The sequence below is a fragment of the Armigeres subalbatus genome, chromosome 1 (genome assembly GCF_024139115.2).
Source record: "Armigeres subalbatus isolate Guangzhou_Male chromosome 1, GZ_Asu_2, whole genome shotgun sequence".
NCBI classification, from domain to species: Eukaryota; Metazoa; Arthropoda; class Insecta; order Diptera; family Culicidae; genus Armigeres; species Armigeres subalbatus.
The window spans coordinates 219,824,839-219,847,614 of NC_085139.1; the positions used below are offsets into that span (position 1 = coordinate 219,824,839).

The following is a 22,776-nucleotide window of genomic DNA, read 5'->3' on the forward strand; positions in this document are numbered from 1 at the left end:
GTCATTTGGCCGAAAGGGTCATTTGGCAGAAAAGGTCACTCAGCCAAAAGGGTCATTTAGCCGAAAGGGTCATCGGGACAGGACATTTGGCCGAATAGGACATTAGGCCAAATAAGTCATTTGAAAAGTGAGAAATAGGGTGTGAAAAGTTAGACGTCTCACTTCTCACAACTTATTTCCTACTTCTCACTGTGAAAAGTGAGTAGTGTGAAGTGAGAAATGAGGATTGAGAAGTGAGACGTCTCACTAGTCACTCCTCATTTCTTACTTTTCGAATGATATATTCTGCCAAATGTCCTATTCGGCCAAATGACCCTGTCGGCCAAATTACCAATTCCCCCCATAAGTACTTACGTGATATGTGTGTGTGCGGCCTCTAACACCCTCGGAGAGCAAAATAGACAAAGTGTTGTCCCCCAAAATGTAATAATAACCCGCGATTTTTCGCAGCAACATTCATGGGAAACACCAACAAATTTTATTTTTGTTAGATGTCTTGGCTGTGCATGTGCGCAGCACATGTTTCGAAATGGACAAATTGGTATGAAATGTACGAAAAAGAATCCACGTGTCTTGGAGGGACACGAACCCTCAACCTCCTACCCTCTAGATAGGCGTGATAACCCCTACATCATGCGGATTACAACTACCAAGCAAACGATTATAAAAACATTATTACGATATAATGAGTTTGGATCCCAAAGTATTTCTTGCTCCTCATAAACTCGTCTAAAAATTGAATTCATCTAATCAATTTCCGAAAATTCTAAAATCTCTATTTTCGAGAGAGTGTAAATAAAGATCCACGATATTCGCGACGAAATTTAAAGGAACCGTGATTTTTGCGACTGAAAGAGTAAATCCGCGACAAATCTGCGAAAATCGCGGAATCCGCGACTATTGTAACAGGCCTGCATTTCTGGGAACCGAGGATCCTTCATAGTCTGCGCAACTGGAATCTCAAGTTTCATATCGACTTTTGGTAATACTTTTAGGCCCAGGAAGTCGAAAAAAATTTTAACCCGAGAATTCGGAAATCGAACATAGCCACGCTCAGCATGGTCTTGCTTTGTTGTCGTGAATCTTACCGCACGGCTAAGGAGTGCCCCCTGATTGAAACATATCTTCCCTAATTATAAATATACCTGTGTGCGATAGAAAGCTCTACTCAGATGTCTTACCTGGAAAGAAACAAAAAAAACTGGAATTAGGTACAACTTTATCAATATTTATGCACAAAAATGCAATAAAAATGCATTACAAAAACTACAATTAAATACGATTAAAATAAATCATAGATGAGTATCTCGGATCATGCGTAATTTTCTGAGAGTTATTTAATTTATTTATAGATAGGATTGAAATTGTTTCTTCAGATAATCTTACAGAAAGTATCCAGTGCTATATATTGAACCAGCTGTTTCCACTTGCCTTCATGTACCTACCTTTATTGCAATATGATTTAGCATGATCAGCACATTGATTGCGCACAGATTGGACAAAGCATCAAATACCATGCTTTGGCGTGTAACACTGTCATCATATTCCGCCAACTTCCAGCTAGATAACAAATTTAACCTCTGGGGTCACATCAGCGCTCTTGCGTCTAAATAATAACTTGGTGCATAAATATTCAAGTCGCCCACAGAAAAAATGCAAATGCTCAATCATTTTCATTATTTCACGTTGAAATCCATTTCTATTAGTGAACACACCACTACGCAAACCGTGCTTGCGCGTGTTCATCAATAGGTTGGAAGTTTTATTGTTCTCTCATATAGCACTCACTCTCTCAGCACATCACTGATTTTAGTGAGTCCTGCAATTCAATCGTCTTCGCCAAAAACGCAACTTTTTGCAACAATTTGTTTCGAAACTTGCCATACATCCTGTGAAACTAAAAATGACCTTCATCTACAAATAAAGAGTTGATGAGCACTGACCACTGAGTAGGTCGAACATGCTGTACTCCAGCTAAGAATAACCAACGATCGGTGTCGCAATCAGTGATGTTTCCATCCGTCAACTTTTTCATTGAGCAACATGCTTGAAATTGTGATGCCTCATCACAACATCGGACGTTTTCACCTCGCACAGCAAGACGAGAGGAGACTAATAACAACCATCGCGAAAATATGTCCACGCTAGCAAACGCACACTTTGTCAGCGTAACCGCCGCGTCTCCAACTGTACCATTCGGCTTCAGTGATCTTTCGGTCTGCTAGTTCATGATGCGGAGGTCGCTGCTCAACAACGCAACGCAACGATGATGTGAAATTGAAACCCAGTCACCATCCAGATACCGCGTATCGGACCAACCCATGATCATGTTGGAGGTGAGAGTAGGTATCAATTGCACGCGTTCCGCGAATTCAGTCGATCGGAAAAAAGTCACACAGGCAGCTTCCGGATTTCCACGGTTTGGTTCGAACTGTGAACTGATTCGCACGCGCGCGCATTGCACCAGCGAGCGACGCACAGTGGTCGGCAGTCGGTGGAGGCTTTTGCTTTCCAATGACAACTCAATTTCGTTTGGAAACTTAGATACGGAAGTTCAAATAAAGGCCCTTATCTCACAGGATTTTTTTTTTTTTGAAAAGAATATTTTCATGAAAAATTACATATCCAGCACTTCTTTTAGGTTATGCCCAACTTGAATCAGCAAATTTCCCGCTGATATCGCGCTCTGCTAAGAGCTAACTTGTTTTCGTGCCTCGTTAATCGATCGGATAAAAACAAGTTTACCATTCACATACCTACCTAGGAGTGAACTGGCGCAGAAAAATGGGAGAAAACACGCACAGCTTAGTTGGCTGCTGTGACCGGAAATACGGTTGCTGTGGCGATATGATCAACAGTTGCCGCAGTTGGCAAATGTGGACTGCGCCGAGCGGAGCAGCATCGAATGCAGTTTATCGGGGAGTGTGCCATGTGCCCGCAGTTCATCATCATCATCAGCACACTAGCAGCAGTCCGTGCCAAATGGGAAGGTTGACAAGAGTGCGGTGAATATTCCACGAAGGGAAAGGGGAAATACCGTGCCATTTGCTCTTTTTTTCACTTCGATCTTCGATGCATGTTTTTGTGCCATTTATTAGCCGGGCAAATGCATTTACTGGACTGGAAGTTCCTGTTGCACACGGCAGAGATTGGTAATTCCGCGAACAGATTGTCAAGCAAATTAGCTGGACAACCGGGAGTGGAAAGTTTAGATCGATGACATGCAATGAGTTTACATGAATGGTAAACCTAGAAGTAAATTAATAGTCGAGTCAAGTACGAGACACTGAAGACGACCTTACAGTTGAGGTCGAAATACGTATATCTCGCGCTTAGTTTCATAGGGACATAACTGTTTTGATCGATTTCTCTTAATCGATTTTATATTTTGTTAATAATTCTTTATCTTTATCTTTCGATGGATTTTCGAGATTTTCTAATCAATCTATTCGGAAAATCTCCAGCAATTTGCCAATTGTTATTTCTTTCCAAACCCGATAAAAAATTCAGAAATAATCAATCCCGTTCATGCATCCTTAACACGGACATCAGATTGATGTAGGGTACGGGCCTTTTGGTCCACTGCTTCGTTTTATTCCTGTGTATAAAAAGCCCCATGTATCGCGCGCGCGTCGAACAGACACGCACACCACAATCCATTCCAGTTTGTGACAGCAGCGCATACGGACGTGCTTATTGCTCACGCATTTTTCCAAGTGTTTTATTTTTGCCTTTCTCGTACAACAAAGTTGTACCGAAAGGCTATCATTTCACTCCGAAAACAAACTTTTGATAAGAGTTCCGGAGACCTATAGTATTATATACCAATCGATTCAGCTCGACGAGCTGAACAAATGTCTGTCTGTCCGTGTGTGTGTGTTTTTTTTTTTTTTTTTTTTTTATAGAGGGATGAAGGCAAATCTGCATACAGACACCTGAAATTATCACTCAGGGAGTGGGGTTGACGCGTTAGGCAGAAGGCCAAACCGCCGGACCCACTAAACCCACCCAAGTAACAGAAGGTTACTTGAGTTACCCTCTCCCCTAATACCCTGAACCCCCCGGGACTACCTTCCAGTATTACTTCTGGGGGATAGGCAGTACTAAATGTACTCCTCCCAAAATGGCACGTTTCACGGCGCCTCTCTTCGATTTTCTATTTACTTCTGGGCCATTTGGCTCTCTTGTTTGTACCAGTAAGCACACAAAATTCTTTATCTTTTCCTCGTGCCATTCAGCACCATCTCCTTTTCGAGCCATTTAGCTCCCAACGTGGTCGCACTCTACTCAGATAATCCCCGGCGGCGGATCTATCCTACTCCGACGGGGAGTCCCCCGGCGGCGGAAGCTCCCCCGAAACCGACGACCCGCATCCGTGGAAGGCTGTTTCTTTTTCAACACCACTAATACACCTGGTCAGCAGGTTCTATGCACTTTCTCACGTCAACGGGTTACCGGACGAGTGCCGAAGTCGATCCAGAGATTCCGGGTGGAGCATAGCGTCCGGTTCAATGGTGCCTCGACGACCCGAAACCGGCCCTTCAACGCGTCGCGATCTACTCGACCTAGTCCCCGGCGGAATCTCCCCCGGATCTGTTCTCCCTTGTCTATGAGCCATTCAGCTCCTAGCCTGATATAGGTCTAATCATAGTCTTTTAACAACATTCTCGTGCCATTCATCATCATCTATCAACGTTGAGCCAATTAGCTCCCAGTTCCGTCGCGGACTACTCAGATGATCCCCGGCGGCGAATCTATCCTACTCCGTCAGGGAGCTCCCCGGCGAAGGATTTTCCCTCGAAACCGACGACCCGCTTTCGTGGAAGGCTGTTGCGTAGCCTGAACTACTCTTAACATCTAATTTGTCTTCTCCAATCTTCAGTCCTTTCTCACTTCAGCGAGTGACCGGTCGAGTGCCGAAGTCTATCCAGAGATTCCGGGTGGGGCATAACGTCCGGTTCAATGGCGCTTCGACGACCCGAACCCGGTACTCTTACGCGTCACGGTCTACTCGGCTTAGTCCCCGACGGTGGATCTAGCTTACACCGACGCAATATGGTAAAAAGAAGGTGTGGAGGAAATTGAGGCTTGATAGTATTAGTAATCTAAAAAAAGTAAACAGAATTTGAGGGGAAGTGAGTGACGTCACACGGTCTCAAATTATTGAACGAAATATAAGCAAACACATGTTTTTAATACTCTTTGCTACTGTCGAAACAAAAATTCACTTTCAAGATGGAATATAAGAGCTATATCAGCAAAACAACATAAAACTTCACAACATTATAAAACAATTACGTTCAAATTATTGGGTTTTTAAAGCACTTCTTCCATGCTGCACGTAGCATATAATGTTTTAAACTGCACTCTGCTGTTACCCTTTGGCATTTTTTATTTCCGGAATGTTCCTTTCTGCTTAATCACTATAGGCGCTCAATATCCTAAATATCCATCTTCAATATTCTGAAATATCCAGATTATCCTGAAACTCGTCCTGAAATAAATAAATAATAATTAATTGCGTTATTCAGAACGAAATGAACTTACCTTCCTTCACCACGAAACTTTTTCTCTTGTTATTGTTTGAATAACAAAATACTGGTTACCCCTAGACACGACGTTATCGGCGATGACGATGGAAGGGGAATCCGAAGTAAATTGGCTAACAAACTATGTGACGTAGGCCGTCGTCATGTGATTCAGAGGTTGCTAAGTCACAATGAAAACGACGTACTACTACATGCAAACTGCTGTGTAATACACATAATGATCTCCTCACCTTTCTTACATCATATTGACACCGACGCACCTCCCCGGCGACGAAAGTTATTACGAGATTGATAATCAATAACCTTGAGCCATTAAGCTCCCAGCTTAATCGCGGACTACTCGAATAGTCCCCGGCGGCGGATCTATCCTTTTCCGAGAAGAGGCTCCCCGACAGTGGAACCTCCCCAGTTACCGATTGTATCACTCTCTCCCTATCTTCGCGTGGTCGCTGTCGCTGTCAATTCATTCGCTGGTCCCGTCTCCAAGTTCTTTGCAACTCCGTAAGAATGTGCGATACTACATTTTGACGACATCCCAAGTGGCTTCATCGCGACACATCTCACCGACTATGTTCTCCACGCTCAAAGCTGATATTTCTCTTCGTATGGTCTCGAACCTAGGGCATTCGAATAGAACGTGTTCAGGTGTTTCCTCCGTATCCTCGCACACCGGGCAGCATGGTGAACGTGCGTGACCAAAGCGATGTAGATACTTCCTAAAACATCCGTGTCCCGACAGGAACTGCGTCAGATGAAAATCTATTTCGCCGTGCTTTCTGTTTACCCAACTCGTCAAGTTTGGAATGAGGCGGTGGGTCCACCTTCCTTTGTCCGAGTTATCCCACTCATGTTGCCACTTGGCCATTGATTCTATTCTCACTGTTTTCCTCACACCTCTAATGTCCCTTCTAAGGTAGCACTCAATGTCCTCAGCCAGCATTATGCCGACGGGAATCATCCCGACGATCACACATACTGCCTCCGACGATATAGTCCTATAGGCGCTAGCGACTCTCATAGCCATGAGCCGATACACGCTTTTAAGCTTTGCCTGGTTACGCTTGGTTTTGAGCGCATTACCCCACGCGGGGACGCCGTACCTTAGGATCGATGATGATACGCTCGCCAAAAGCCGCCTTCTACTACTCCTCGGACCCCTAACATTTGGCATGATTCGGGCCAACGCTGTGGTTGCCTTCGCAGCCTTCGCGCAGGCATAGTCAACGTGGCTATTAAAATTTAACCGATCGTCTATCATCACCCCCAGGTGTTTCAGTGAACGCTGAGACCGAATTACGTGCCCTCCGACAGAAATTTCCACACTCTGTGCGACTTTGCAGTTACTCACCAAAACAACTTCTGTTTTGAGGTGAGCCAATTGTAAACTGACACTAGCCATCCAGTTTTCGATTATATCGGTCGTTTCAGCTGCCAGCATTTCCACCTCCTCTAGATTCTCACCCGTTATCGACAAGACGTCATCGGCAAATCCAACGATCACGACTCCTTTGGGCAGCTTAAGTGTTAGTATTCCATTGTACATCGCATTCCAAAGAATGGGTCCGAGTATAGAACCTTGTGGCACTCCTGCTGTGACCCTGATCGACCTTTGCCCGATGTTTGTTTCGTAAGTCAGGACACGATTCTCGAAATAGCTCTTCAAAATCCTGCATAAGTACGCCGGGACACGCATACTATGCAGTGCTTCAGCGATAGCCTTCCAGCTAGCGCTGTTGAACGCGTTTTGAACATCGATTGTTACGACAGCACAGTATCGACCACCTCTCCTTTTTTGCTTAGAGGCCATCTCGGCCCTCTGAATGACGGCCCGGATTGCGTCCACCGTCGATGTACCCTTCCGGAATCCGAACTGCATATTCGATAGACCACGCTCACCTTCTGTGTACTTTGATAGCCTGTTGAGAATAAGCCGTTCCAAGAGTTTTCGAGGATGTCCAACAAGCAAATGGGCCTGTACGATGTTGGATCCCCAGGCGGTTTACTTGGTTTTGGCAACAGCACCAGCTTCTGTATCTTCCATCTATCTGGAAAATTGCCTTCTTCCAGGCACTTTGCATTACCGTCCTAAACATGTCCGGGAACGCCAGTAGAGCAGTCCTCAATGCTACATTGGGAATTCCGTCCGGACCAGGAGCTTTTTTAACCTTCAGAGCTTTCGCGACAACTTCAAGCTCTTCGCTGGAGACCGTAGCATCAACAGCGTCGTCTTCATCATCGTACGGAGTTGATGGCCACAGCGTTGGGCTGTGATGCGGGAAGAGACCGTCCACTATTATCTTTAGCCTCTCCGGGCACATTTCAACTGGCGTTGTTGGTCCTTTGGTCTTTGCCATTATCGTCCGATAAGCGTAGCCCCACGGATTGGCATCGGCTTCGCGGCACAACTCCTTGAAGCAGTTCAACTTGCTCAACTTGATCTCGCGGTTCAATGCTGCCCTAGCCGCACGAAATACTACCTTATTCTGTTCTCTAACCTCTTCTGTTCGCGATCTTGTAACGCGTCTTTTTGCCCTTAAACAAGCAGAACGAAGATCGCTGAGTGACTCGTTCCACCAGTAAGCCGGACGTCGCCTATTGCGTGGTTCCAATCTTCTCGGCATTGGTGCATCACATGCCCTCGCTACAGTTTCTGGTAACTGATCTGCATTAAGGTTTAGATTACCACTTGCCGCACGAAGTGATTCGACTAGAAGGTCCTTGTCAAAGTACTGCGTTTTCCACATCCTCTCGCAAGATCTCATCCTATGTATCGACGTAGGGTTTCTCTGGCCGACGCTGTAGTGGATGGCCTGGTGATCACTGTGAGTGTAATCCTCACTAACTCTCCAGTTCATATCTCCCATCAGACACAAGCTACAGAACGTGATATCGATTATGGATTCCCGACCGTCTTTGCGGAATGTGCAGACGTTGCCTTCGTTACACAGTCTAACTTCCAGCTTTGCTAAAGCCTCCAGCAAACTGTAGCCTCTTTCGTTGGTTAGCCTACTGCCCCACTCTACTGCCCAGGCATTGAAATCTCCTGCGATAACTACTGGATTTCGGCCGATTAGCGTGTCGGTGAGCACATCCAGCATCTGGTTAAACCGCTCTATAGGGCACCTTGGCGGTGCGTAGCAACTACATACAAAGATACCATTGATTTTGACGATTACGAATCCCTCGTGTGAGCTATCGACTACTTCCTGTATGGGATATCGGCCCATAACTTGTATCGCAGCTATCCGTTCTTTATCCGTTACCCAATCACCGTTATCGTGAGGAACTCGATACGGCTCTGCAATGATTGCGACATCACAGTTAGATTCCGTTGTAGACTGCCACAACAGTTGCTGAGCAGTGTCGCAATGATTGAGGTTTACTTGGGTTATCTCCATCACTGTTGGCCTGTAATCGCCTTTTTATATGCGTGACATTTAAAGCCACCCGTCATGTGGTCGTTTCTGTCCTCCGCTTTACAAAGCATACATCTTGCTGGTTTCGTGCAGTCTATAGCAAAATGTCCTACCCCGCCACATTTCCTGCAAAGTGTAGATCTGTCAGGACCCTTGCAGTTTTTTGCCAGATGTCCGAAGTCCATGCACTTGAAACATCTCTCCATTTGTTTGGAAACTCTAGGGATGGCTTTCAGAGAGCACACCGACCATCCCACTTTGACTTTCCCAGTCTTCATAAGCCGGTTGGCCGCTTCTACCGGCAGTCGAATCGTCGCCGTTTGTGTGCCTCCATACGATTTCCTCAACCGTATCGACATTGGAATGTCCCCCAGGTTACACTGCGCTTTTAGTGTATCTCTCAGATCATCGGCAGTGGTGATCTCGTCCAAATCCCTACATTCGACTAAAACTAAAGGGCTCTAACCGTTGCCTCCTCGCCTAGTGATTTGGCGATGAGCTCCCTAAAGGCCGAACTCTTGATCGAGGGGTCTTTTTTAGCTCGAAGAGCATCTTTCCTTTCTGAGTACGCCTGGTTTTAACCACGTTTTCGCCCAATTCTTTCAACTCAGGGTCTTCTTGCACTTTCCTGAGTAGTGCAGCATACGAAGTTTGGTTGTTTGCCTCCACGATTAGCGCATCACCCTTGTACTTCACTCTGCGAGCTCTGGGTTTTTGCTTTGTTCGTTCTGACTTTTTATTTTCGCCGTTATCTTTCTCTTTTTTCCTCTTCTCCTTCTGCCTCTCGACGGTACGCCATTCAGTGTCTTTTCTTTCGTTACCTTTTTTTCCTTCGCACGCCATCACGTTTTTTGGTTTTTTTGGAACTTCTTCCTCCCCTGGAGAATCCCTAACCCGCTTCTCCGTGCGAGTAACTTCTGCTTCGTTGATTGTTCTTTCCGCATTCTCTATCAGCGTCTTTTCAGCAGTTTCAGCTCTCAACCTCAGCGATTTTTGTTCGCGTTCAGCAGCTGTAACGGCGGATTTAATACACGTCACAATTTCCTTGATCTTAGTGTGCACGTTGTTCCTGTCTTTAATGAAATCGTAGAGCTCATTTACTTTTCTTCTCACTTCCACCATGCTGGACCTCCCGAATTGGAGGCTTTCTTGAAAGGCACTGCCTCCCGCTTTCGGTGTGAGCATCTGATTCAGAATCTCTAGTTCTCCTGGAGGTCTTTGTTTCTTGACCTGCTGGTTGTTATCACTGGTCCTATCCACCGCTTTCATTGTCGATGCTGGTGATCTCAGCAACTTTCCGCTCCTTGCGAAAACATTCTCTTCGCCTGCTCCTTCGTTGTTTTTGGTTTGGTTTTCCATTCTATACGGGTCCCCCCTCCGGGCCGTTATCTCTACCTGTTGTAGATAGTCGCCTTTTGTGATCCCATGGGTCCCTATGTAAACAGTGAGGTCCATGCAAGGGTTGACTCCGGTGCCTTATAGCACCGTGTTCAGAGCCGGATCGGCGTAAATCAGGAATGGTGCATCTGAACCTACTACCCACCGGTAAAGGTGACAGGTTTTGAGCGTTACCGGAGGCCTGCCAGGTTGTTTACCGGGACGGAGGCAGTCGAACCATTAGCCTGCTAGCCATTTCAAAAAGATGTCACTCGTTTTTACTCAGGAAGCAGAATAGCTCAACTCAAGCTCTATCTGGTAAAAGGGCGAATGTCGCAAGAGAGGATTCTCTTCGTCGACTTCCCCTCTTTTAAATAAAAGTGACAAGCAGTGGATTTCTTCGTGGTTTATCACCTCAGAATGCAAGTTTTCATTGTTTTCTTTCATTCTGAGGGGGAAAACCGCAACGAAATCATCTGCTTGTCACTTTAATTTAAAAGAGGGGAAGTCGGCGAAGAGAATTCTCTCTTGCGACATTCGCCCTTATTCCAGATAGAGCTTGAACTGTCAGCTCATATGCGTCTAATCCTATCCATAATCCGAGAATCGTCCGATGTCAATTGCCGTGGCCAGTATACCATAATCAGGATCTCACTGGTATTAATCCTGATGTGCCGGTTGGCACTCCTGCTGGGCTTGTGCGCTTTGAGCGGCACACGGTCGCTTTTTGGTAGGGCTTGTTTGCGGACACGTGCAGCTTTTTATAGAGGTTTAACAGAGCCCACTGTCAAACCCCACCACGTCCTAGGCAAGCCCCCTAACTCGCAGCCCTTGGACATAGTCCCTGCTGCCCCCTGTCCGTGTTTGTGTATGTGTGTGTGTGTATGTGTGTGCACAAAATGCTATAAAAAAACATTAGCCAATTTTTCACATAGTAACTCTTAACCGATTTTCTTGCAACAAGTTGCATCCGACAGAGACTAAAATGCTGTTGATCATTATTGAATTTCATAACAATTGCGAATCGCATAAAAAAGATAATATTAAAATAGTGATGAGACATAGTCACACACACTAACTTTTTCTTTTTCGGGCTCGGCAAAATCGGGCACTGCTGTAGCTCAGCAAACTTCAGAACTGAACTTCGGCAGAAAATTTCGTTTATTACTGATTCTCGGTAAAAATTTTACTGTATCTCAGTAACCGAAACGTCACATTTACTGAGATCTCGGCAAAAATCATGTTTGCTGAAACTCGGCGGTGCCCATCTCGGGAAAATAAACAAAAAATGCTGAGATCTCGGCGAAAAAAAATAAGTGTGCATAGAACAATAATGTGTTATGAAAAATGCCTTGCATCTACGAATATTTTTGAAGTTTATCCGTGGCTTGCTCCCATTAAGAGTTCCATCGTACTATAAAGATGCTCGTGTTGCACGCATTTAGGCGTAAGTATGCTCTTCGTTCAGTTTCATAGTACTATGAAATTGTCCGAAAGTCAAAATTCGAATATAGGAAATTCGAGAAACTTTTGGCAGCGCCATCTGTCGTCTACTAGTGTGAATTTTCTATCATAACATTAGACGGTGTAACTGTTTTTGGTGTAAGCGTAAAGGCTACATTTATTACCTTTTTGCGCGAGAAAGGCGCCATCACTGCTAGGTGGATTAATCTGGGTTTTTGTTTTTCTCATTCGTTCGCTGTGTTCTTCGTTTTCGCTAAAGGACCCGTTAAAGGAGACTCTGTTGGCCGACTCAGTCACGGGAAAGGTGCCGAAGCGCCCTGCTCTTGGAGGCGCGGGTAACCTTTCCAAGCAGCTTTTGCTGAGCAATGTACATTCGTCGTTGATAATTGACGATGACGGCAACCCGCCGAAGATAAGGAAGCAGCAATCGCAAGTGCCGCAGATGAAATTGAAAATCTGGAAGAAGGCCTCCACCAAGACCCTACCGAAGAAGAACCGTGTTCCTGCTCTCAACGGGGTTAACTTTCTAATGATCCCGGCTCACCGTCGTGCGATTCCAATCCTCCCACCGTTACAACCACACAAGCGACTGGCAGCGGCAGCTCCAGTTCTAGACAGTTCCAGCACCATCGGCACCATCCACCAGCGAATGATCCCCGCTTCCTCCACTTGGGTTCCGTCAGCTGCCGGAGAGCGAAACTGTCCCACCGGAAGAATCTGTTCCGCTCTACACTCCATCGATTTTCTCGCAGGTTGCTACTCGGCTGCGCGACTGCAAAATCGCTTTTGACCAGGTCTTCACTCTTGGCATGTTGTTAATTAAAAATGACTGCTAGAGTGGGCCTCACGTTCATCACAGAGCACTGCCCAACTCAAGCCAAAGCCAACGATGGATCATCGGCCGCCCTTCGGAGGGACATCATCAAGCTAACGCGGAGACAAGGTCAGTCAGTGCGTCATTGCCAGTTGATAGTCGTTACTAAAGCCATTCGGACGTGTATCAGATTCATCTCGTATTTCGGCGTGTTTCAGAATTAGTGTTAGAAAGAATACTCTGGTGGTAGACTTTGGCGTTCTTCCAATGCGGCCTAATATTGCACAAGTGCAAAAGTTTTTAGAGAGTGAAATCCGATGTTAAAAGCAATCAGTGGCACAACACAATGCAACACGCGTTTTTATTGAAATGTTGGAAAACGCCAAAGCGCAGCGCTACGAAAAAGCGCATAATATAAAACGCGTTTTTGTTTGTAAAGATAAGCATGTATGTGTATGTGGATAGCGAGGCAGTGACTGTTCGAATACATGACCTCCCTCCGTCCACTCTTCACGCGAATGTAGGCGAATTTATGCAGCAGTTTGATGATGTTATTTGGGGCAGCAGGGGCTATGTCCAAGGGCTTGACGATCCCTCCCCAGGCCATCTGCGAGTTGTGGTGCCTGCCTAGGATGTGGTGGGGTTGGCGTACAAGCCCAAGTCCTTGTTTTAGGTGGGACGCTAAACAGATCTGACACGAAGGCCCTCCGATGAGACAGGAGGTTTGCGCAGGCCCAATAAGCCTCCTTTAAAAACAATTATTACAAACGACATAGAAGATAATACGACTCGATATAATCGGCAACGACCTAGCCACTCCGGCCTTAGTCTGGTAAATAATAATTGATGATGTTATTTCTATCCAAAGCAAAAAAAGGACAAATCACTTTCCTGGAGTTTCTAACGGAGTGCGAGGTTCTGCGGATATGGCCGGATTTAGCCGGAAGGGGGCCCCGGGGCCGACAGTTTGTGGGGGCCCCAAAATGTACAAAAAAGGTTAGTTTTGGTACATAATATTTGTGGGGGCCCGGGACCACGGAACCCCCGGACCCCTCTAAATCTGGCCCTACAGATGAGACTCAAGCAACCCACACAATCATCCATAACCATCGGAACATCTGCTTAGTCACTCACCCAAATCAGCCTTAAACTTGAAGATGGTGTAGAAAGCCAACACATACCCAACAAAATGCCCAAAAGCCTCGAACGTAACCATGCCGGAGAGCCTCGAAACTACAGCAGCAAAAAACAAATCCACATCCATCATCAGCAAGCGAAACAAATTTCACCGACATAAATTTGCCCCCGAAGGACAACAAACAATCGCACATCGATGAGTACGGAGATGCCCAAACAGACAAACACACACTCACTGAAGACCAAAACGAGGCTGACTACAAGAGCGACCAGCTATCGACATCTAGTTCAACAAAATGTATCGAAGCGACGAACAAAAGGTGGCTGTCGAAACGCATAGCGAATAAAAAAAAGAATGAGAACTCCTGCAGAGGAAGGTGACCAATCTTTTCGATGAAATGAGTTTTTAGTACAATTTGCATGCAATTTTTCAATCTTGAACATCTATATATAAAACAAAGTTGGCATTTGTACGACCGCGCATCACTCATGAATGGAAAGCTTAATTTTCGCTAATTTATATTCTTTTTTTTACCAGGACAAATGGTATGATGAAATTGGAATTCTTTGAATATCAAAACTTAATCTTTTCGATTTCTCGTACAATGTGCATGGTATTTGAAATTTTTTGATCATCTATATCAGCGGTTTTCAACCTTTTTCTTGAGGTACCCCTTCGAACTTTTGCATTAAATTAGGTAACCCCTCTTGAAAGTATACTTCCAACCCTCTTGAAAGATTAATTCCAAGCTCTTTGAAGGGAGACTTCCGAGCCTCATCAATATGAAGCCGAATCCCGGCTTTCGAGGTCCACATTTTTATACCAAGCTTATTCCTCGGTCGAAGACGAGCAAAACAAGTACTGAACGACCCATATCGGACCAGTCATTCTGGACATTTTCCCGGATCTTAACAGAGACGGGTTAATTATCCGCGGGTTCCAAATTTTGCTTTCCGTCAAAGATTATCACCTAAGGAGTCAATCATGAACCCGAATATGGGCGATTATATAGCGATACCAGAAAGCCTGGAAAAGGTCGATCATTTGACATGTTGAATCTATTGTAATTTATTTTAAAAATAATCAGTCTCTTTTAAATCCTCTTAAAAGAAGGCCTCCAAGCCTCTCGAAAGTTGGCGTCCGAGTCTCTTGAAAGTTGGCGCCCGGGTCTCTTAAAAGGAGGCTCTCGCTTGAAAGGAGGCTCCCGCTAGAAAGGAGGCTTCCAGACCTCTTGAAAGGAGACTTCCAGACCTCTTGAAAGGAGGCTTCCAGGCCTCTTGAAAGGAGGCTTCCAGGCCTCTTGAAAGGAGGCTTCCGAGCCTCTTGAAAGGAGGCTTCCAGGCCTCTTGAAAGGAGGCTTCCAGGCCTCTTGAAAGGAGGCTTCCAGGCCTCTTAAAAGAAGGCTTCCAGGCCTCTTAAAAGGAGGCTTCCAGGCCTCTTAAAAGGAGGCTTCCAGGCCTATTGAAAGGAGGCTTCCAGGCCTCTTGATAAGAGGCTTCCAGGCCTCTTGAAATAAGGCTTCCAGGCCTCTTAAAAGGAGGCTTCCAGGCCTCTTGTAAGGAGGCTTCCAGGCCTCTTGAAAGGAGGCTTCCAGGCCTCTTGAAAGGAGGCTTCCAGGCCTCTTGAAAGGAGGCTTCCAGGCCTCTTGAAAGGAGGCTTCCAGGCCTCTTGAAAGGAGGCTTCCAGGTCTCTTGAAAGGAGGCTTCCAGGTCTCTTGAAAGGAGGCTTCCAGGCCTCTTGAAAGGAGGCTTCCAGGCCTCTTGAAAGGAGGCTTTCAGGCCTCTTGAAAGGAGGCTTTCAGGCCTCTTGAAAGGAGGCTTCCAGGCCTCTTGAAAGGAGGCTTCCAGGCCTCTTGAAAGGAGGCATCCAGGCCTCTTGAAAGGAGGCTTCCGAGCCTCTTGAAAGGAGGCTTCCGAGCCTCTTGAAAGGAGGCTTCCCAGCCTCTTGATAGGAGGCTTCCCAGCCTCTTGAAAGGAGGCTTCCCAGCCTCTTGAAAGGAGGCTTCCGAGCCTCTTGAAAGGAGGCTACCTGAGCCTCTTGAAAGGAGGCTCTGAGCTCTTGAAAGGAGGCTTCCTGAGCCTCTTGAAAGGAGGCCTGAGCCTCTTGAAAGGAGGCTTCTGAGCCTCTTGAAAGGAGGCTTCTGAGCCTCTTGAAAGGAGGCTTCTGAGCCTCTTGAAAGGAGGCTCTGAGCCTCTTGAAAGGAGGCTTCTGAGCCTCTTGAAGGAAGGCTTCCGAGCCTCTTGAAAGGAGGCTTCCGAGCCTCTTGAAAGGAGGCTTTCGAGCCTCTTGAAAGGAGGCTTCCGAGCCTCTTGAAAGGAGGCTTCCGAGCCTCTTGAAAGGAGGCTTCCAGGCCTCTTGAAAGGGGGTTTCCAAGCTACCGAACCTTTTGAAAACAGGCTTCTGAACAACTTGAAAGAAGTCCTCCGAGCCTCTTGTGCTGGTTGTGGAGGGCAATATTCTATTGGATTTACTAATTGCCATGCATATTATGTACAAAACACAGTTTTGAAATAAAAATAAACACAATTATCAAAACTTTATCAATAAATTTTGATTGGAATTGTAATTCGTCCGCCATTACGAATTTTGGTTTGAGGTACCCCCTAGGGCCAGCGAAGGTACCCCCAGGAAAACATGTACCAGAAAGTTGAGAGCCGCTGATCTATATATAAAACAAAGTTGTAAAAAAATGGTAGATCATTCAGAAGAACCAATTTGTTTTTTAGAAAAATTGTGGACGCAAAAAAATGTATCAGAAAATTGATCTTCCGCTATATTCTATCATGAACATGTACGTCTAAATTTGAAAGATAATATGAGCATTTCCATACCACAGCTATATTGCTTAACTGTCGCATAAGGCAAACATACCCTAAAAATCGTTACAGGTAAGATATTAAACTGCCTTTGGAATATTGCCTCCTCCCACTTATAAATCTTGGGGGTATCGACAAAGTTTTCCAGGAAAACTTTTCCTAGACCTTTTGTGAAGACACAAGCCTTGTACCACAGAGAAACAGACATCTCACATTGAGCAAAATACAATCAAAAGCATCGTCACGGAAACAATATCATACAAAGCTAAATTTGCTATGTGTGGACAAGCGGCAACCAGATTACGGTAGTGCGTAAACGTCAAACATAAGGAAAATCGATCGCGCACTTCCTACAAAAAATTGAATCCACTGTTAAAAAGTTGAACGATAGAACCTGTGTTGAGTGAGACATCTGTTTATCTGTGCTTGTTCAATTTAAGTGGGATTGAACATTTAGCTGAATACCTTCGAAGAGTGGATTACCTTAGTGGGGGACCCAGTTTCCTCGCCATACTCTCTGGATGCAGAGCCGCCAATGAGGACCATGAAGGTCCTACCGGTCAAAAAGTTTTTGATAAAGGCAAGCATGTTGCTAGTGATGCCCCATTCTTGTAATTTGTTGAGGACCAGGGGTGTCCAGGTCCTGCTGAAGGCTTTGGCAATGTCCAGAGAAACCAGGTCAACATGCTTGCCTTCGTTATACGCACTGGGCAGTGTGGCCCAGGTTGGCAAAGTATGTGCTGGTGCCATACCCTGGACGAAAGGTGTGTTGTTGGAAGACGAATCTTCCATCTGCTTCTAATCTTTCACGGAGCCGGCAGTTAACCATACTCTCCATGGCCTTACAGGCATAGGAGGTGAGGGAGATCGGTCGAGTACTGGGCTGTGGCTACCAGGGAGACGAAGTATTCCCCGAGAGTGTTGGCAACCTGTGCGGGTTCAGAGATCGTTTGGCTGCCTTGGTCGAGGTGGATAGTCGTCGCCCTCGACTTACCACTCATAGCATTTACCCGTCTCTACAGTTCAGCGATTGATTGGGAGGAGTTGATGCTGTTGACATAGTCTTCCCACTACTTTGATTTCGTCTCCCTGATAATGATCTTGCACTGGCGTCGATGCTTTTCCTTATAAACAGTCTAAGGCATCTGGCCTGAGAGGGTGGTTGGGGCTGAGCTTCCTCAGGGCCCGCAAAGCTTTGCGTCTGGCTTTGACCGCGCGCCGAGTTTCCTCGGACCACCATCTGAGTGCACGACGGCCGGGACGGCCACTGGACCGGGGAATGGCTTGCTGAGCAGCATCGAGGATCATGCTGGTGAAATCGGAGAAGGACGAGGGAGGTTGGTCCGCGCAGGCGGTCGACATGGTGCGCTCGTACTCCCAGTCCGTTTCATCGTATTTCCAGCGCTTGATGTTCACAGGAGGGGGATCGTTGGTGAAGATCTGCACCGGGTAGTGGTTGCTACCATACAGATCAGTGCCTGCTTTCCAGGAGAAGCGCGGCAGAATGGATCTGACTGAGTAAAATTATATTGCCCTCTCTCTTCCCATAGAAATTTTACTCAATTTCTAAAAAAACTATGAGTAATTCTGCTTTTGACGGAAATTGAGTAAAATTTCCGTGGGAAGAACAGAGACGGCAATACAATTTTACTCACTCTCTGAGTAGGTGAATGTTAGCGTGTAGAGTAAATGGATGCCGTTACAGCGTTTCTCCAATCAGACCTGAAGGAAGAAAGTTTTTTCAACCAGAAGGTTATATTGACGAATTTCGCGCCAACTCTTCTATGGGGCTGGCAGCACCATCTCAGAATCGAATGAAACTTGGTAGGCATAAAGATATGGTATTTCTAAGCCACTCTGCATACTTAGTTTTTCAAAAATTGTCAAGAGTAACATTTGATAAGGGTTGTATACTATTTCGCCGAAAACCATTTCGCGGAAATTTTTTTCGCGGTACGACATTTCGCGGAATGTATCAACTCTCCGAAACACATTTCGCGGAATGCACCTTTTTTCCGAAAGACATTTCGCGGAATGTACCTTTTCACCGAAAGTCATTTCGCAGAATGCCATTTGGCGGAATTAAGTTAGAATAATTATCATTGAAATATTTACAGATTTCTGCTTAATTACATGCAATTCTTTTGAATTGTGATTTGAATAATGAAAGATGATAATTCTTTCTTTGAATGACCGCATCCTGTCGATATAACACAAAGTGAGAAAACAATGCCTTCTTGAAATGGACACGTTTGCTAGGTATAAAGAAACGGAAGAAGGTAGTCCCTTTTATGGATTAACGCATCTGTCCAGTATAAAGCAAAGGGAAAGGTTATGCCTACTTTGAATAGATGCGTCTGCCCTAGAGATAGTCGGGTTTCACATTTTGCAAAACCGAACCCGATTTGTAAATATGTATCCTTCAAACCCGGACCCGACCCGAACCCGGAATAGTTTTCACTCGAGTACCCGAGAATTTTGGTATTCGTAAACTTGTACTTAATCCGAACCCGACATAATTTAATTATTTAAGCCCGCACTAAAGTTTTGCCCGGAAAATTCAAACTAGATATTTACTGGTTCTTTTTAAATCGAAAAAAAAGTAAGCCCAAACAACGAACAAGCTTAACAATTAATAAAACTGAATAAAATAATATTCAGTATTTTATTTCTTAAACCCGTACCCGACCCGAACCCGATATTGTACTAATTTTCAAACTTGAATCCGGCTCAAACTCGTCGGGTACGGGTTCGATTCGAGTTTCGGGTTTCAAAACCCAAAACCCGACCATCTCTAGTCTGCCCCGTATAAGGCGAAATGAGTTTATAATGTCTTCTTTAAAAGAACGCGTCTGCCCGGTATAAGGCGAAGGGAAGTGTAACGACTACTTTAAATGAATGCATCTGCTTGGTATAAGGCGAAAGGAGTTGATAATGCCTTCTAAAAAAGAACGCGTCTGTCCAGTGTCAGGCGACGGTAAGAGTAACGTCTACTTTAAATGAACGCATCTGCTTGGTATAAGGCGAAGGGAGGGGCAATGCTTTTTTAAGTGGATGCATCTGCCCGGTATAAGGCGAAAGGAGGAATAACGCCTTCTTTAAATGGATGCATCTGCCCGGTATAAGGCGAAAAAAGTTGATAATGCATTCTTTGAATAGATGGGTCTGTCCGGTATAAGGCAAAAAGATGGGTAATGCTTTCTTCAAGTGGGTGCATCTGCCCGGTAAAAAGCGAAGGTAGGGGGGGTAACGCCTTCTTTAAATGGGCTTATCTGCTCAGTATAAGGCAAAAGGAGTTAATAATGTCTTCTTTAAAAGAACGCGTCTGCCCGGTATAAGGCGATGGGAAGAGTAACGTCTACTTCAAATGAATGCATCTGCTTGGTATAAGGCGAAGGGAGCGGTAATGCTTTCTTTAAGTGCTGCCCGGTATAGGGCGAAAAAAGGGGTAGCGCATTCTTTAAATGGATGCATCTGCCCGGTATAAGAGGAAAGTAGTTTATAATGCTTTCTTCAAAAGAATGCGTCTACCCGGTATAAGGCGAAGGGAGGCGTAATGCCTTCTTTAAAAGAACGCGTCTGTCCAGTGTCAGGCGAAGGGAGGGGTAACGCCTTCTTTAAATGGATGCATCTGCCAAGTATAAGGTGAAAAGAGTTGATAATGCTTTCTTTGAATAGATGCGTCTGCCCAGTATAAGGCGAAAGGAGGGGTAATGCTTTCTTTAAGTGAATGCATCTGTCCGGTATAAGGCGAAAGGAGTTGATAATGCTTTCTTCAAAAGAACGCGTCTGCCGGTATAATGTAAAGGGAGGGGTAACGCCTTCTTTAAATGGGTGAATCTGCTCAGTATAAGGCGAAAGGAGTTGAAAAAAACTTCTTTAAAAGAACAAATGTACCCGGTATAAGGGGAACGAATAAGTCTCGCGTGATTTTTGAAAACGTCGTAAGTCCAAATGAGAGACTCTCTTTCATTACGCTCTCTTTTGCTAATATCTAAAATTTGTTGCAATATTTTCACCTCAGCACACTAGACAAAGCAATTTTCTTCAGATCGGTGCTGGAAAATCCAATGTAAATGTTAGAATGGCTTTGTAATAATCGAAAGAGAAAGTAAACAAAGAGAGCCTCTCTTTTGGACTTACGACGTTTTCAAAAATCACGCGAGAAGTAATGCCTTCTTTAAATGGTAGCGTCTGCCCAGTTCAAAGCTGGCAGACGCTACCATTTTTCGGTATTAAGTGAAAGGAAGAAATAAATAAATATTCATAAAAACGTCTATCCGTAACAAAGTAAAGAGAGGAGATAATCCCTTCATTATATCTGGCCCGTCTACCAGATGTAATAATGGATTTGTAAGAGGCAATTGAAATTTTGAAAACTACTTCTACATATTCTGGGAGGACTTCCTTATGCATGTAACTCGGCTTAGCTGGTAAGCAGGTAATAGTTGTGGACGTACTGAATGAACACTAAGCTATTATTATCAATATTCCGCGAAATGGTGCATTCCGCGAAATGGTACATTCCGCCAAAAGTCATTCGGCGAAAAGGTATAAACCGCCAAATGTCGTACCGCGAAAAGTTACAAACCGACAAATGTTATTCCGCGAAATGTTCAACCGCGAAAATGAATTCCGCGAAATAGTTTTCGGTGAAATGTTATACAATCTTTGATAAGAGCCAAGTGATGAACTTTGTAACACCTTAAAAATCACTCAAATAAAGAATAAAAAAAAAAAAAAAAAATTTGATAAGAGCCTAATTTTTTTCATTTATTTTAAAAAAATCGATGTAACTCTTAAATGACAAGACTAGCAAAAAAGTGTTGTATGGCGGACTGTCGTGAAATTCCCTGAAGTTTTTTGAAAAAAAAAATCCAAAAAATAAAAAACCGATTTCTACACTGAAAAAAATTAGTTTTAAAAATTAAAATTGATATTACAAAAAAAACCTCATCTCAGAAATCGATGAAATTTTTTCAGCAGATAGGTATTTCAATTATCTAACTTTTCTGGGAATAATGTTCCTGTGACATATTTAAGGAAAAAAAGTTTTTCTAACAAAAACTTTGTCCGTGTCCATATTGAGTGAAAATTTATCAGCGTGTTTTATGCCTACAGCACCAAATATAGGTGCAGCAGCCTATCATAAGCCAACGACACATTTTGGACGTATAAAAATTTGTTTAGGGAGCAATTTAGCATTATGGACCAACATTTGAAAAGGGTTTATATTTTCTTTGACTTTTTGTATGTAATAGCTTTAAAAACGGGAAAATGTTGCCGAAACGAAATTGTGATATTTAATTGTAATACAGGTCGGACTCGATTATCCGGAGTATCGATTTTATTTTCACTCCGAATAATCGAATCACCACAAAAAAAAATCAAATTTGCGATTAAATAACAAAAAACTTATGTTTTATTTTATTTGCAGTGCTGTAGTCAGAATTTATTGGAGAAAAACATTGATTAATCCACCTAGCGGTATCGGTGACTTTCTGGTGTAATATGGAAAAATAATATTTTTGCCAAAACTTTTGAGTCTATAGTCCGATTCAGTCTTGATGCATTGCAACTTGATGGTTGAGAATAGCTGCCAATAAAATAGCTAGACTATTTAATTTTTTTTGCGCAAAAAAATAGTATGTTTGCTTTTATTTCTTTTGAGTCCATTGTCCGATAAATGAAATTATCAATACAAAACAATATGCTTCAATAGAAAACAGGATTTCCCACTAAATGCAACCAGTTGGAAGCAAATAAGGATAAGGATAAGTACCGCAAAATGGGTTAGATTTTGTGCACTGCAAAACACATACATCACCTCAATTCGCCGATCATAGACGGTCGGTATGTAATACTATGGATCTCCGAGCCATTTAAAATAGTGTTACAAATGTTAAAAATTAAGAGATAATTTGGGAGATTTCCTCTGAAAGCTAGAAGGGGACGCCGTGGTCACTACTAACAATTTGGTTTTGCTGAAGTTGTTAACTAAATCTAAACTCTGCTTACCTAAATGAACATCCATGAATTACATAAGTGTGGCAATCAATACACAATTTTAAAATAATTGATATAAAAAGTTTGAAGGAGGGTTGGAGGAGAGGGTTGAAAATGGTCGATTTGCGTTACGAAATTAATGTGTAATTTCAAATCAAAACATGGCTTAGAAGCAGAATGGCACTTTTTTGCAACA

General features: G+C 44.2%; 1 protein-coding gene and 1 long non-coding RNA gene across 2 annotated transcripts in view; both read right to left on the reverse strand.

Annotated features, from left to right (window-relative positions):
• The window catches only part of LOC134207007 (low-density lipoprotein receptor-like), a 275,204-nt gene that overhangs the window by 184,755 nt on the left and 67,673 nt on the right, over positions 1-22,776 (reverse strand). The window lies entirely within an intron of this gene.
• On the reverse strand, positions 5,375-5,642 carry LOC134211161 (uncharacterized). The gene is made up of 2 exons (XR_009978950.1): positions 5,548-5,642; positions 5,375-5,494 (listed from the first exon to the last, which is right to left on the reverse strand). It is a non-coding gene; the product is annotated as an uncharacterized LOC134211161 (long non-coding RNA).